Source organism: Haemaphysalis longicornis, unplaced genomic scaffold, assembly GCF_048455015.1.
Source record: "Haemaphysalis longicornis isolate Haplotype H1 unplaced genomic scaffold, Haemaphysalis longicornis Haplotype H1 scaffold_13, whole genome shotgun sequence".
NCBI classification, from domain to species: Eukaryota; Metazoa; Arthropoda; class Arachnida; order Ixodida; family Ixodidae; genus Haemaphysalis; species Haemaphysalis longicornis.
In genome coordinates, this window is record NW_027526233.1 from 54647290 (window position 1) to 54661828 (window position 14539).

Below are 14539 nucleotides of genomic sequence, written 5' to 3' on the forward strand. Positions count from 1 at the left end.
GTCCTTTGCTTCTCTCCCCCCCGTCCCCGAATACGCAGTCTTTTCTGACTCTCACGCCGCTATTATACAGATACAAAATCGCTCACTACCTTCTATCCTTCAACAGGAGGTCGAACGAGCGGTCTCCGCTCTACAGCCATCCATCGTTTTCCTCCGTTGGGTCCCTGGACATTCCGGGATTGACGGCAATGAGTTGGCGCATCAACTCGCCCGCGAAACTATTCACCGGGCACCGTTGATCCCCTGGCCTGGGCCCTCGGAGGACGGTGCGAGGCTCTCCCTTCGCCGTACCATCAAGGAGGTCTACCTTCAGCTCCGTCTTGACAAAAGCCTCTAGCCGCCTCCTCACCCATCAGTCACCGTAACGGAGGCTCGACTCCTCCGGCACATCCAAATGAATGCCCTGATCACTCCCTCCCGCCTTTTCCTCTATCGCTATAGGTCTGACGCCTCTTGTCCCAACTGCCCCAATGCCTACGCTGATTTACCTCATTGCCTCTTCTACTGCCCGGTGGCTCAGCTATCCGACTCCTATTCCTCCCCATCCCTTTCCATCACCACCTGGACCGACTGGCTTGGCTCTGAAGGAGAAGAAGAACAGCGCAGACTGGTCGCCCAGGCGGTGGACATGCTCGGCCTGTAACTTCGGCCGAATAAAGGTATTTTCTCTCTCTCTCTATTGTCATTACCGGAAGGTACGAAAGCAAGAATCCCTTCAAAATTGCTTTATTTGCGAGTTGTTTTATCACAAAGTTCCAGTTGAGCAGTAAACAACTCTCCTAAAACACATGGTCGGTACAAACAATAAATAAACGTAAATAAATAGGCGTACATTCGGAACCAGGTATAAAAACCCAGCAATATACACTTGTGTTGTCATAATTTGCATGGCACAGGTGTTACACACACTCTCATGAAGGAATAAATAGGAAAATAAATATTTTGCGTGCGAAAAGATGACGAACAAGCATGTCTGTACCCCATGTGTAGTGAAGATGACAAGAAGAGATATGAAATGCTGTATGGACAACTTTTTAGTTGTTTCTTTACAAAAATAAAAATAACTTTATCAACAAATAACTGCTTGTCCTACGATAGACCCTAAGCAGGCGTATTCTCCTATTACTGTATTGAACCATTTTTATTGTAAGAACACAATAAGCTTCTCGCATTCCATTTCTGTCATATGCATTGTGCTTTTTAGCGTATTTGCGCGATTATAACGCGCACCTTTTTTATGAAAAAAAAGGCATTCAAAAGAACCTGCGCGTTACAATAGCTCTCAAAACTGAAAATCCTCAAAAGTGAAACCGCCAATTCTCCACTGAGACGGAGCGGCTCAATGAATGACAGCGGCTTCGTTAGAACGCAAAGTTATCTTGGCGGGCATGGAAAGAAATGGGGCAACGTCCCGTGCATAATGCATCCCGGAGTCATGTGTTCGCGATTACCGAAAACAAAAGGACCACATGTTTACGTGTACAGCCTCACAGAAGGACTTCAGCTGCCCACAGCCTGAATGGATTTATGTTCATTAAACTTTTTGCGAAATCAGTACGCGTCTGTTCACGGCATTATGTTGTGTGCGTGGTATAATCGGCGCCAAGTGGTTTTTGTGGTTTCTCAGTGTTGAATTGTACTGCGCGTTACAATGGAGGGCGCATTAAATCCTGCGAATACGGTATACACAATACACCTGCATGTAATCCAAGAAAGATATATGACTGTCATAAACTACGAGGAGAGAATATATTTGCTCGGTAGTTGTAACTGTGTGAAAGAGGGCCTTAATTCTTCATGGCAGCAATTTACGTTCCTTTTCCAAAATAAAGAAACGAGCACAAGTGGGCGTTCAGAACACCACCAGACAACGACACCCCGCCAGAGGAAATTTTACCGCTGATTATACATCTTAAAATCTCCATCTAAAAATTAAGAACTGCCCCAGATACTTTAATCGGTTGTGATTCTTTAATTCAAATTGGGCGTTTAAAGGAAGTAGTTATTTCTGATAAGATCCGCTGTGGAGGAGTGATATTGACTGAGTTTTTTTTTTAGTCTTTGTAGTGTCCACATCTCGCCGGTATTTGTTTTTTTTTCACCTTCGCAAAATATACAGCTTTTCCGGATATAAAGAAACAGGTAATACTTTGGTTCCTTTCACGAATTACGTTAAAAAGTATTTCGGACGTAATGGCCCAACCAGCCTGTAGTGATAAGCGCATGTCTTCGGTCCCATTGTACCCTGAGAATTACTGTATGGAGAAGAATGCGCACGGTTGAACCACGCAGGACATGCCACCCATATATAACTCGGAGCATAGATAGGAGTATAATACTCGGGACGATTAGCATTAAAACCACAGGGCCAACCAAACGTCGGTACCACCAAAGCTGTTAACATTAGCTATATGCCGGTGCACTAACACGACTCTGCAGCTCAAACCAAGCAACGACGCCGCAAAATCATTCCACCTGGCGTTCGTACAAGTTGACAAAGTCAACGGTCAAGGATGCCGGCACACAGCAAGAGCACATGCGCTGAGGCACGCGTAAAAGTTGACATCGCTATCAGCACTCGCATGCCCGCCCGCTGGAAGCTGTCACACTTGCCTCGTTGATACACGTCATGTGCTATGACAGATAGTTTGTCTCGCAGCACCACGACGTATTTCTTTCTGCGGGCACACTTCAAGATTTCAGTTCGAAGGATGTCGAGTTCGAACTTGCAGAATTGGGTATCACCCACATCTGGCCAAACTGCCTGGTAATAGCATCCGTGAGGACTTGGTTGAACAAGACCAGCTTGCTCAGCATCAATAAGCCAAGGTCTTCGTCAACATTGTCTCGCCGCCCGAGATATGACGTCAGACGGTGTAGTTTAGCAGCCGCTCACAGTACGCTCTCACGGACTCTGTGCTGTTTCCGGGGTCGTCGAAGCAGCACATTCGGTACGCCTTCGAGCTCTTGATGAACACGGCGCAGTCCTGACAGCGCTTGCGTATCCACGTTCCCCACAGACAGTCACCGATCTCGTCGTGCCGCAGTGTCACCGGCGCCACAGTCGATGCCGGTGCTCCCCTCGAGACACGGCAGCACAACAAACCCGCCAGAACCACGATGACCAAGACGTGCTTCAGCTCTGCCATGGTTCCTACGAAAGAAAAATGCAAGTTGGTTGTAACCTTTTTCACAGTAAATAGCAATGGTATCCGTACGTATCATAAAACAGCCTATTGAAACGTTTGCGGGAAAGGCACAGTCTGGCATTCATTCAAGACTAACTATGCCAAAAGCATAAAAGAACCCTCCTGAAGACTGGGGCTTCTTGAAATCCAAGATGGATCGCTGCGTGGAAAGTGGTGCGTTAGCGCCTGGCGCCCTCAGGATACATGTAGCACACGTGTATTTTAAGGCACACGGCATAGAAGACGAAGTAAAACGATGCAGCTACTGCACGCCAGCGAGCGCCTAGAGTGGCGTCACAAAGGCAGGAAGTAAAGACAGCCAGCTACTGTCTATAGAAAAACCCAAGAACCTGCGTTTCTGACTGCGTTGGAGCTGACTGCATTCAAGCTTATATTTCTGACTGCGTTCGAGCAATTGGCCAGTCGTTCTTCTTTTTGCTGTCGCCAGTGTGAGCCTGCAAATGGTGCAGTTATTAAACCGACAGGCCATTACTCTGCCGTGTATGTTTACATTACCACTTAAAAGGGTGGGCAGGCTTATCTTACCAGAGCGAAAAAGTCATTATATTAGATAAATAAGGACACCAAATGCTAAGCAAGTTTATTATAACGGATGTTATTGCACAGGCAAATTGGGTACGTTTACACAAATGAATAACACACCCTTTTGATCTGGCATGTAAGCTGCGGTGTATGAGCGTTTGACGACGCCGGCAGTTTACTAAGAATGTATTATTAATATCAGCTACATACAATCGCTCAGAAAAAAAACACTCACAAAATTCCAAAATGAATACCACAACAACCACAAAAATCCCAAGCAAGATAAAACGTTCGCTGGATTCCAAGCATTCCAGGACTACTCATGGCGCCGAAGCGCAGTTTGGACGACTCACGAGGCAGCGACGGCTTACACGAGCAGTCAACAAACACTCTCCCCAGAGCGCGCCTTTGAGTCATAAATGAAGACTCCGCACGGGTTACAACCGAGGGCTAAAAAAAGGCCCCCTCGTGCTGACGTCGTGGTCTTCATTTAGCCATACGCGCAAACACCGCTTCCGCGTGCCGGCTGCTGTTAAGTGGCGACGGAGGCGGATGCCGGGCGCCGTGGTGCCTCGCACGCACGCAGAGATGCGTGGATGTGCTGCGTGCCTAATCGGCATAGGAAATAAGGCGCCACTAGGCAAGGAGACACGCTTTGAAGGAGACCGTCTATCTCCCCTGCAGGTCTCTCTAGGTTCCGGTTTCACTTATCAACACTGAGGCACGATAGGCCATTAGGAGGATGTCGGCGCATTCTGGCTGCAGAACTTCCTGCTTACGTACACTTGCGCCCTGCAGACGTCAGCGTGCTGGAAAAACCTGACAGTAGAAGGAAATTGAGCGAACACGGTGGTGAGCTGATCAGCGCAGCCGTCTCAGCGCGGTTCCTAGATATCTCACACAAACGAGGTTGTACCAAAAAAAGTAGTTAATGAGCAGTGTTTTGATAGGCAGTGCCATTTGAGTCAGCTAGCAAAGTCCAACTTGAGACAAAGTAACTAAGCATGTTTTTACACGTTGTCGGTAAAAGGCTGCCACTTGAACGCACAAGGAACAAGGATACTTTACAAAGTATTCATAAAGTAAACAGGTGCTGTTTTACTTCATGAGGCATTGTTTCACTGCATTTATTTTTTTACAATAAAGGAAACCAATTTGCTTCATTACCAAGGTTTCCCTCCAACGCAATGCTTGGCGTATCAGCAATCAGTGTGTAGGGAAATTCCACTGCTGCAGCAAACACAAGGCCATAATTTTCAAACGAGCAACACTATCGGACCTTGTCAGCACGGATTAAGAATATTAGCCAGAAATGAAGCGTCTTGCTCTTTCTTTATTGCGACACAAAGAAGCGATCCGTGGTAACAAAACCGTGGTAACAAAATCCGTGGTAACAAAACCAAGACGCAATCCCAACAATTTCGCAAAGTTAATGCTGCCTTGATTTGGAATGTAAACGACAATGATGCCACGATCCTGCAACGTACCGAAAAGTCGCTTAAAGTCAAACAATAATTCCAAGTGCTCAATACCGCAACACAAAAAATCTTCAAGCAATCGCGAGACACTCCAGTGAATGAATGGCGGTAGTAGGCATCTTAGAGGGACGCGAATGGGGGCACGAAGTCACAGAAGCACAGGGCAAGCCCGACTCGAGCATTTTATCATGAAAGTGCGTTATGACTAAGTTCGCAAAAACAATTCGGTTCCGTACCTAAAATAACGCCTCTTCAAGTCAGCACAAAAAGTTTGACACCCCGGAGAGAACCATCGTACCTGTTGTGATAACTTGGGCTCAAACTATTGTCGACGTTCGAGTCATGTCGCAGTGAAAGGCGTTGCTAAATCAACAGACTATGTGGCAATATTCAAGACGCAATAAATTGCTGGTAAAGTGCCTCAGAAACTCCTGGTAGTTAAAAAAATGAACTTTCGTTATAAAGAAGCTCCTTTTCCTTAGGGGAGCAGGTTGCACTGTACCTTCAGAGAAAAAAATTACATTTTAATAAGACCTACGTATTTTTGTTAAAATTATTCCCGCCGTGGCGGCCGCTTTTCTGATGGAGCCGAAAAGCAAGAACACCCATGTGTACGAGATTTCGGCGCATGTTGAAGATCCCCAGGGGATCGAAATTATTCCGGAGCCCTCCACTACGGCGCCCCTCATCGCATGCCCGGCGTCGGCGCGTTAAACCCCCACAATCAATCTATTTTTGCTCAAATGGAAGTTGACCAGCATTTCAATGTGAAACGTTGGTAGCGTGTGTGTTCAGTTCACTGCAAATGTTGCCGAACGACGCAACACTGTTGCCGCCTCTGCCACGCACATTCCTCTCTTTGATGCCCACTCCCGCTCTCAATCTCTTCCACTCCCGTCGCGCTACTGCCACAGTAAACAAGGCGGACGTTTCTTCAAATCAATTCGATTTCCCTGCGTTGTGGTGTTCGCGCGCCATCAACTAGAACCTTTCCTTACTGCTGAACCTGGAATGCCGCCGCGAGGTTCATATGCTCGAACACAAATCCTTTTTTGGTTTTGGGGTCAAACTTTTGTTTTCAAGGGGTATTTTCATTCATTTGCTGTCGCAAATATTACGTGCGCATTTATTTTCAAGTAATTAAAGACTGCTTATTAACAGTTGTGGATTGATGTTTTGACTCATGTAAGGGTAATATTTTGCTTCCGCTCAAAAATGTTGACAACTATGAAATATGGTACCACGTTTTAAGGTTTGGAAAGGTTTTGCCTACATGATGTTCTCATTACGGAATTCGTTTATCTTTTATCCGGGTGGCTGAATGAAGGGACAGATAGAGAGACCCAAAGGTTTGGTTTTAAGTAGCCCGACAAGGACTATCGTGTCTAAAGGTAAGTCAGATTACGGCCGTAAAACCCCAGGGACGTTTGTGGGGTCCAACAGTAGCGGATCAGTCACAATTCAATGCTTAGAGACGCCCGCAGAGGGTCTTCAACGCGCCTGCCCAAAATTGTGCTCGAATCACCCTTGATACATCAGCGGCTTGGACGTACTGGTTCCATGACTCTTGAAAGCGGGAAACGTAGTAGAAAGAAATTTAACGGAAATAGGTAGAAGCTATTACGGGCTCATTGCTCGAAAGGAGTAAAGGCCACGTGCACAGCGCAAAGCAGCTTGTTGATAAAGCTTTATGATTGGAGTGTTCAGAAAAGGCATGAAATGGAGGAGAAAGTACACGCGTGTCTTCCCCAGTCTTGTCGTTTTGCCAAAGTAATATCCGAATAAGCACACACACCGGGTGCAACGCGTGAACTATCTGTCGGTACCTAGGTGCAAGGCGTTAGCTAAAAACAGGGTTAAAGTAGGCAAGTGTTATATCCCGCCTGAAATGCTTGCGCAGTTGGAGCAGCAAATCTGTACGAGAAGTAGCCCCTTTGTACGCAACTAGTTTTTATTACACTGCTTTTGAGAAAACCAGACGGCGGCGAGTTTCTGAGACACGACCGAACATCTGCATCAAATAATTGCTGTTAACATTGCGTTCTGTATCAAAGTTTTAACCCACACTTCGAGAGAAGTAGGTCACCTTATTCGGGTAACTAAGTGACGTATCTGCTTACGGGCAGGTATATGCTTTATCAGGGCGTACATGACGTTCTTCTATGTCCGTGGAAAACACATCAGCGGATATTGCCTCCACACCGTGAGCAACATCCACTGGTAACGTTTGATTTCATCCCCAAATCGTTCCCTGCACAAACACCTATTACAATAAATGCTATTGAAGCAAATTTGTTTGAGAGGAAAATTGTTTTAAGTAACAAATAGGAAAAGTATTTTTTCCAACCACAAAAATATCTTCTCAGTAACGCATTTGAAGACTCGAAGTTATTTCTGCTGGAATGGCCGACTAGAAATGAGCTCTGGGAAGGATCATACTAATGTAATAAGAGCTTCAGTTTCCGCTGAAGCCGGTAGTGAACTTTTTTTTTTCCGCTTTGAAGCTCAACGACGGCCGACGAAGTCGTTCCAGTAACCGGCCCCCCTTACAGCAACAAGCGTTCATTCCCTCAAACATTCCAATGGCTGAAGCATTGGTCACCATAGCAAATAAGTACGCTAACGCGGGCATCTGGGTAGATTTTTTTCTTGCTACTAAATTCCGCGTGTTTCCGGGAAACGTTGAAAATGTACCCTGTTTCTGTGAGACACAGTGGTAGCGCAAATTAAACAAGAACGAATAGCAGGACAAGGGCCACACGAGTGCAAGTCCTGGGCTCGCCCTGCGTGGATTCAGCAGTTGCTTTCCTTCTGCGTTGAGCCATCGCTTAGTTGGTGCTGCAAAGTACTAACAGCCAATTATCCCATCTTTCAGCCTTCAATGTACAGTACTTTATTATTTTATTTTATAAAATTTCTGATATCAAGTGGCCTAACATAAATATACAGGGCGAAAATAAATACATCTTGCGTTGGGCACAAGTGTTATTATTATCACAAATGTTATTAAAAAGGTTTCGCTAAAATTTGGGGTATTGACATGTTGGACGCTGCTAAACTTAAAAAAACTGCGACAATCGCTAATGGCCACTCTGCGTGTGTTCCCGAAACGCGACAACTATCGCAAGTCATTAAAGGCTAATCTCGACAAAGAGTGATAAGTTCATGCGTTAAACTGCAAGCCTTATAAGCACCAAAGTTGCTTGTAGTTCAATCATGTGTTTCACGCACGTATTTTAAAATACGTAAGCGACTTTCAGACCTCAGCCAGTTGGGCGTAGTTTGGTTTTATAAAGCAAAGAAAATTTGCCGCGTCTTGATGGGACACTTTCGTCCTTTATATACATGAGAGCAGAATTTAGCTTTTCTGGCACGCGATTTTTTTTTTTTTTTTTCAAAAACACTTTCAATTGACGATACATTTTTCAGCTCCTTTCGCAGTCAAGAGCACGGGATGATTCTAGACGGTTGTCGAAAATCGTTTTGACACGAGGTCGAACATGATTGCAGCACGCCACAATCGAAAGCAGCACCCCTGTATGATTATTTTGGAGGTTTTACGCTCCCCCCATCTCAAAAATTCAAACTGCCCAACATGTTGCCGTTGTGATCGTCCACCTGTTCCGAAGAGCAAGTTCTGTCTTGTCTCACCAGTTGCACGCCAAGAGAAGGGTGATCATTTTGCGGACTTTTCAGCCCACTTAGTAACTTTACTGCGTTATGGTGCAAAGCCAAGTTCAGGTAATCCTCCCGTTAACAGCCGACTTTGTAAAGGCTGTCTAAAAAGGCGCATCGTTGGGCGTGCCATTAAGAATGGTCGTAACACAAGCGCAAACCTCCGAAGCAGCACTAGATGTCCTCGTACCCAGTAATAGCCAACTTTGTCATAACACAATTACTGACAAGAAATTTAAATGGTTCTTACTGGTAGTGGTGGGCATATCGTTTGCAAAACTTGTACAAATTTACAAAAACCTTTACGTAATCTGCGCTAAAGGTATTTTTCGGATCCGAAAGGGTAAGGAATGCAAGGGTGGTGTCTCCCGGGGAATATAACGGCGACATATGCAGCCCTATGCCACCACTTCGCCAAAAGCACAATACCTACACCACAAACAACCTCTTATACGTAAAGGATACCACTGGTATCCATGTATGAGATTCATTCGAACATTTAGCACTGAATATTGCAATTGTTTCTTTCTTGGTACGGTAATGTGTTGTTTGCCATGCAGTACGAAGCATATTTTGGGCGATCATATGTCGGCATCTCTTCCTTGGCCAAGGGTAGGTGACTTTGATCAAATGAACCTAATGCGCATCATATTCTTCCCGCTGCAAGGCGATGAAGAAATTGTTAAGCTAATGTTCTTTTGCTGTTACCGCAATTAAAACACAACGCTTGCCATTAGAAATAGAGCAAGCTATTTTTTCATTGAGTAACGAATTGAGTAACACCAGTAGCGCTCAGCGCTGCCAGCCAACCAGGCTAACTAGCATTCAACTGGGCCCACATGGCGGAGCTAACCAGCACGCAGAAACTAAGTTAAGGGCGCAGCTTCGGTTCGTCAAGACATCTTCCCAATGCCAACAGATTCTCGGGCTCACTTATGTAAGTATTATCTCTGCATTCGAAAATTTGAAAACCTGCATGGTGAGCAAGCATTAACAAGTGCTCAAAAGCGTAGCCTTGCTCACAACTGTGCTTGGCACTCTGGAGTGTCAATTATTGTGAAGGTAAACTAAAATAAAAACGAGTGAAAATGAAAGCTCAAAAGAAGAGAGGTAGCAAAACAAGAAGAAGCGAATGAGAAGGAAATGATGTAAAATAACAAGGAACGCTAAGGTTAGACGACCATTGCAAATCTTGAGGCAGTCAGACAAATCAAATGAGCTACTCTGCCTAGCATCGCGTCAGCATGACTGCATCTGGTTCAAATAAGCTGGTCCACTTCCAGCCCGCATCGTCTGCGCGGTCGCACGAGTACCCGTGCCGGTGTTTATCGTTCGAAAGTAAGCCGTGGGCTGCAGCCTTAGTAATGCCTATTGTCCACCTCTGCTGAGCATACCAAGCACAACGGTCAATCCGCAAAGTTCACCGTAGGTAGCGTGTTGAAGTGCAGGCCCTTGCTAAGCACGCGCTATTCCCTGATCCCACTCCTACTTGGAGGACGTTTTTAACAGAATGATTGATTGTGGGGTTTATCACGCCGAAGTGCGCTGAAATCTCGTCACACGCACAGAATACATTCTTTAGCTTGTAGAGTCGCCGACCTTCCAGAAGAAAATTCGGTTCGGTGTTCATCCGTGAAATGTGTGCTTCATTATCTGAAACGACAGCATCAATTTTTCACCCATCTGAAAGGCTACCCCAGCGGGTTTTCATTTCACTCTGAATTTCTGTTGTTCTAACCGCGCTAGCACATCGCCACACTGATGATTCGAGACGTGACTAATAAGGGAGGAACGTAATCATCATACAGTTGGCAAGGAAGGTGCTGCTTCAAGGGATGGGCAGTCATTGAACGCGGAAGAAGCCACCTGATTTTGCAACAGTTCCTGTTGGCCTTCCAAATTTTCTTTTCGCAGTGAGACGCAACTAGATTTTTTTTACTTTTCTAGAGAAATTTGGCTTATTTGTACAACTATAGTCCAGATACCCGGCCATTCACATTTTAGTTCGTCTAATGCGCATAGTCTAGATCTACAATCAAGAATAATTAAAATGAACAAAATTTTAATTTTTATTATTAATATTTTGTGACATCACTTGTTACCGTTAATGAGAGTCAGAATTTTAAAACACTCCGCAGTATACATGACAATCGGATCGAAATGCAGGACGGAAATATGGCAAAGGAACGGATTATAACGCAATATGTTTCCCAATCGGATGAGCGAAAGTGGAGCGAATACCCACCTGTTTTCGTGCTTCCTCCTGGAGAGTCTCGTAGAGGACGAATTAGTGAGGCGAACTCGTCGTCAGAAGATGGAACAAGGCACCCCACACGCTGCGTCGTCGCTTGACGGCCACTTATGAACGGCGGAGTCCCTCTCCCTCCTTTGGCGGGCGAAGCGTCACGACCCACGTCACGGACGTCCGCTCCCGCTGCGCAGCGCGCATTTCAAACTACACGCAATGGTCAATAGCGGCCAAAACAGGAGGAACCCCGCACTTGAACGTAGCACAACACAACGACTCCCTCGGATTCCCAAATTCCTTCGCCTTGAGCTCACAGTTGGAACCACGCCCCTTTTTCTTACAAGGAGAACGAATGGCGACGTGCTCGTTACGTGGGAGCACCCTCAGATTGCATGTTTGCGTCTCTTCTCTAAGCACTTCCCAGGATCGTGTCGTATACTATTGCGCCATTTGGTTAACATAGGGCGCAAAAGTTTCTTTCGGCGTTCGAGAAGCCTTTACTTGGGAGCCCGCAAGGTCCGGGGCCCTGCGGCGTCAAAGTGGGCGCGTAAACAGCCGCATTTCTGTCGAGCCACAGCGGTTGTTTCTGCCCTCGGTATTTTCGAGCCCGGGGCTCTGGATAGCGTCTCGTCGAGATTGAGGGCCCTCGCTGTCGACACGCCGCTGTCCACGCGCCGCTTATCTGCGCCGTCCTTCGGCCGCCCCACTCCATTCCTCTGCCGGAACAAAAACGAAAGATGTCCTTAACCGGCTTTCGCCGTTGAGCTTATTCTGGGCCGCGCGTTATTTTCGTAGCTGAGCAGGCGGTTAAATATATCTGACGCGTATTTGCCTTTCCGTTTACTTTGCGCCGGTCAATGAGACTTTCGGCGGGAAACTATTTTCTGCGGCTTTGCTTGTGCGGCACTTTACGAGCCAATTTCCGTGGCATTGACGTCGCTGGCGTTGCTGGGCTCCGTACCCACAGGCTCCACTGCGCTGTTGCCGATAAGCTCTGATTAGACGTCGTTTCTTTCTGCTCGTTGTGTCATCCCTGTTGTAGCTTGCGACCTACGCCGTCTCTCTTTGTGCCCCAGTGGAGCGTCATACGTGCCCTGGTCACAACATTACACGCTATTGATACCTGCTGGCGTCTTTGGAAGATGCCCGCATTCCGAAAAAGCCATAAATCTGCAAAGAATGTTTACTTTTGGCCGTGCGTTATTTACCAGCTTCTCAATCAGACTTTAAAATGTTACCTGCAGCAGTCAACGCAGAAAAGGTGCGCAAAATGTGTAGTATACGCCTAAAATTCCCAACCTGGGGCGCTATTCCAGAAGGCCCGAGTTAGTTTTGCTTACCCCCCGGGTTTCAAGCTGATTGGGTTATAAAAGAATTGATAGTGGAGCACCCGATATACCTCTAGCGAAACCGCGCAATCGCAGCCCGCTCGGCATAATCAGCGCGCCGTATCATGGCCGGTTACGTTGACAAAGTATGGCTTGTGATATCATCCGCATGCACCGCTATCAGATATCCAGCGGCAAGACTCCTTCCCTAGCAGGAACTACATAACCCCACTGCCACAGAATGGCGAGACGGGCTAATTGGTGAAATTGCAATACGAAACGTTTAGAAAGCGCAACACGGAAAAAACTTCCTTCGTCTCAGGTTTTTTCCCGTGTTGCGCTTTGTGAAAGTTTCAAAACGAAATAAATTGGCGGTGTATCTGCTCCTTTCGTTGCAAATGTCTACAAAAGACCATAGTCTTTGCCGACATTTGCCAAGTAAATGCCTCCCTTCACTTTCCCGCTCCCCTCTCATTCTGTTCCTCTTCCGTCGCGCTCCTGTCAAGGTGAACTCGCTAAAGTTTTGCTGAAGTCGAATTAAATTTACCGCGTCCACTCCTCCAGGCCGGGTTCCTCGATGCCAGCGCTGCCGTACGGCGGAGGCGCGCGTGAATGGAGGCGCCCTACTTCAATGCTTATAGTACCGCGTTTCCCTAGTCCGCGTGCGTTCCAAGCAGAACGTGGAGCCTATATAGTAGAACCTCTCGTAGCTGTTGCCGCTTGATTTTTTAAAAAGCCGCTATAAGCCATACTGGGGCGGGCAACAGCAGGCGACGGTCGAGTGAATTTTTTTTTCTGCAGTGGATGTAGTATTTGATTTCGCAAAAATCAAGCATCTATGAGTTTTTATAAAAAACACTTGAAATATCACTTGTGTATTATTTTTCGCCTTATATTTGCGTAATGTGTTGTTCTTGTTCAACAATGTTGACAAGTATGAACATTACACCGCACTTAAACGGGCAGATTTAGCTGTGACAATAAAAGTCTATTGCACAGGCCTTGTTTTACTTTGGCCTGGTAGCTAAATCGGGTCACAGACAGACAGACAGACCAACAGATATACAGACAGACCAAAATTTCTGGGTTTAAGTAGCCCAAGAAAGACTACCGTCTTTAAAAGAGCCATGAAGAGAAAATACAACTTCGTTTAATTTGAAAGAACTAGGATTCAGTATCTCACTCAGCTCCATTACAGCCACAAAAGACGTTTTTTTAACAAAAAAAAAAAGCAAAAAGTATTTCAAAACTTTCAAATTTTGTGCCACAGTGACGTGTTGATTGATTGTAGGGTTTAACGCGCCGACGCAACGCAGGCGATGAGGCGCGCCGTAGTGGAGGGCTCCGGATTAATTTTGACCACCTGGGGATCTTTAACGTGCGCCCAAATCTCGTACACACGGGCGTTTTTGCTTTTCGCCTCCATCAGAAAAGCGGCCGCCGCGGCGGGGAATCGAACCCGCGACTTCGTGCTCAGCAGCGCAACGCCTTAGCCACTGAGCCACCGCGGCGGGTCACAGCGACGTGTTATGCACACATAACACGCACAGTCACGTGTTATGAGCAAGAATGACGTCATACGGATCAACAATAAAACATAATTTTCAGTGCCTTAACTGCACGTTAGCATTCAAGTGATGCGGTCAAATGGAACTAGAGACCCCATTACAGACGTCCAGTCATGTTTCGTCGCGACAGGTGAGTTAGGCGGCCGCCAATCGCACAAACAAGGTTCCTTGACGCCATAGAAAAGTTTCGGGAAATTGGCTAGGGGGTCACGACTGCTTCACACGTATTTTTTTTATATCTCCGTTATTTTTTCGAAGATTGCGATGATATTAGTATCATTGTTATCGCGACTAAGCAGTCTTTCTAACAAACCCAACTTGTATTTTGTCTTCATGGCTCCTTTAATATCGTCTTTAAAATACCCCAGTGCTGCTCTTAAATCCCCAGCCTAGCTGCTGTCCACACCCGGTGCGGGGCGGTCCGTTTTTCTCGGCGTTCTGTTCTTCCACTGAATTATGTTTGCTACGTTGACTGAGGGTAGAACCAGGGCAGCTCTGCGCAAGCACAAAC

At 46.3% G+C, this 14539-nt stretch overlaps 1 long non-coding RNA gene across 1 annotated transcript; it reads right to left on the reverse strand.

Annotated features, from left to right (window-relative positions):
- Positions 1–696: 696 nt before the first annotated feature.
- On the reverse strand, positions 697–11361 carry LOC144164291 (uncharacterized). The gene is made up of 2 exons (XR_013321141.1): positions 11130–11361; positions 697–3154 (listed from the first exon to the last, which is right to left on the reverse strand). It is a non-coding gene; the product is annotated as an uncharacterized LOC144164291 (long non-coding RNA).
- Positions 11362–14539: the final 3178 nt, after the last annotated feature.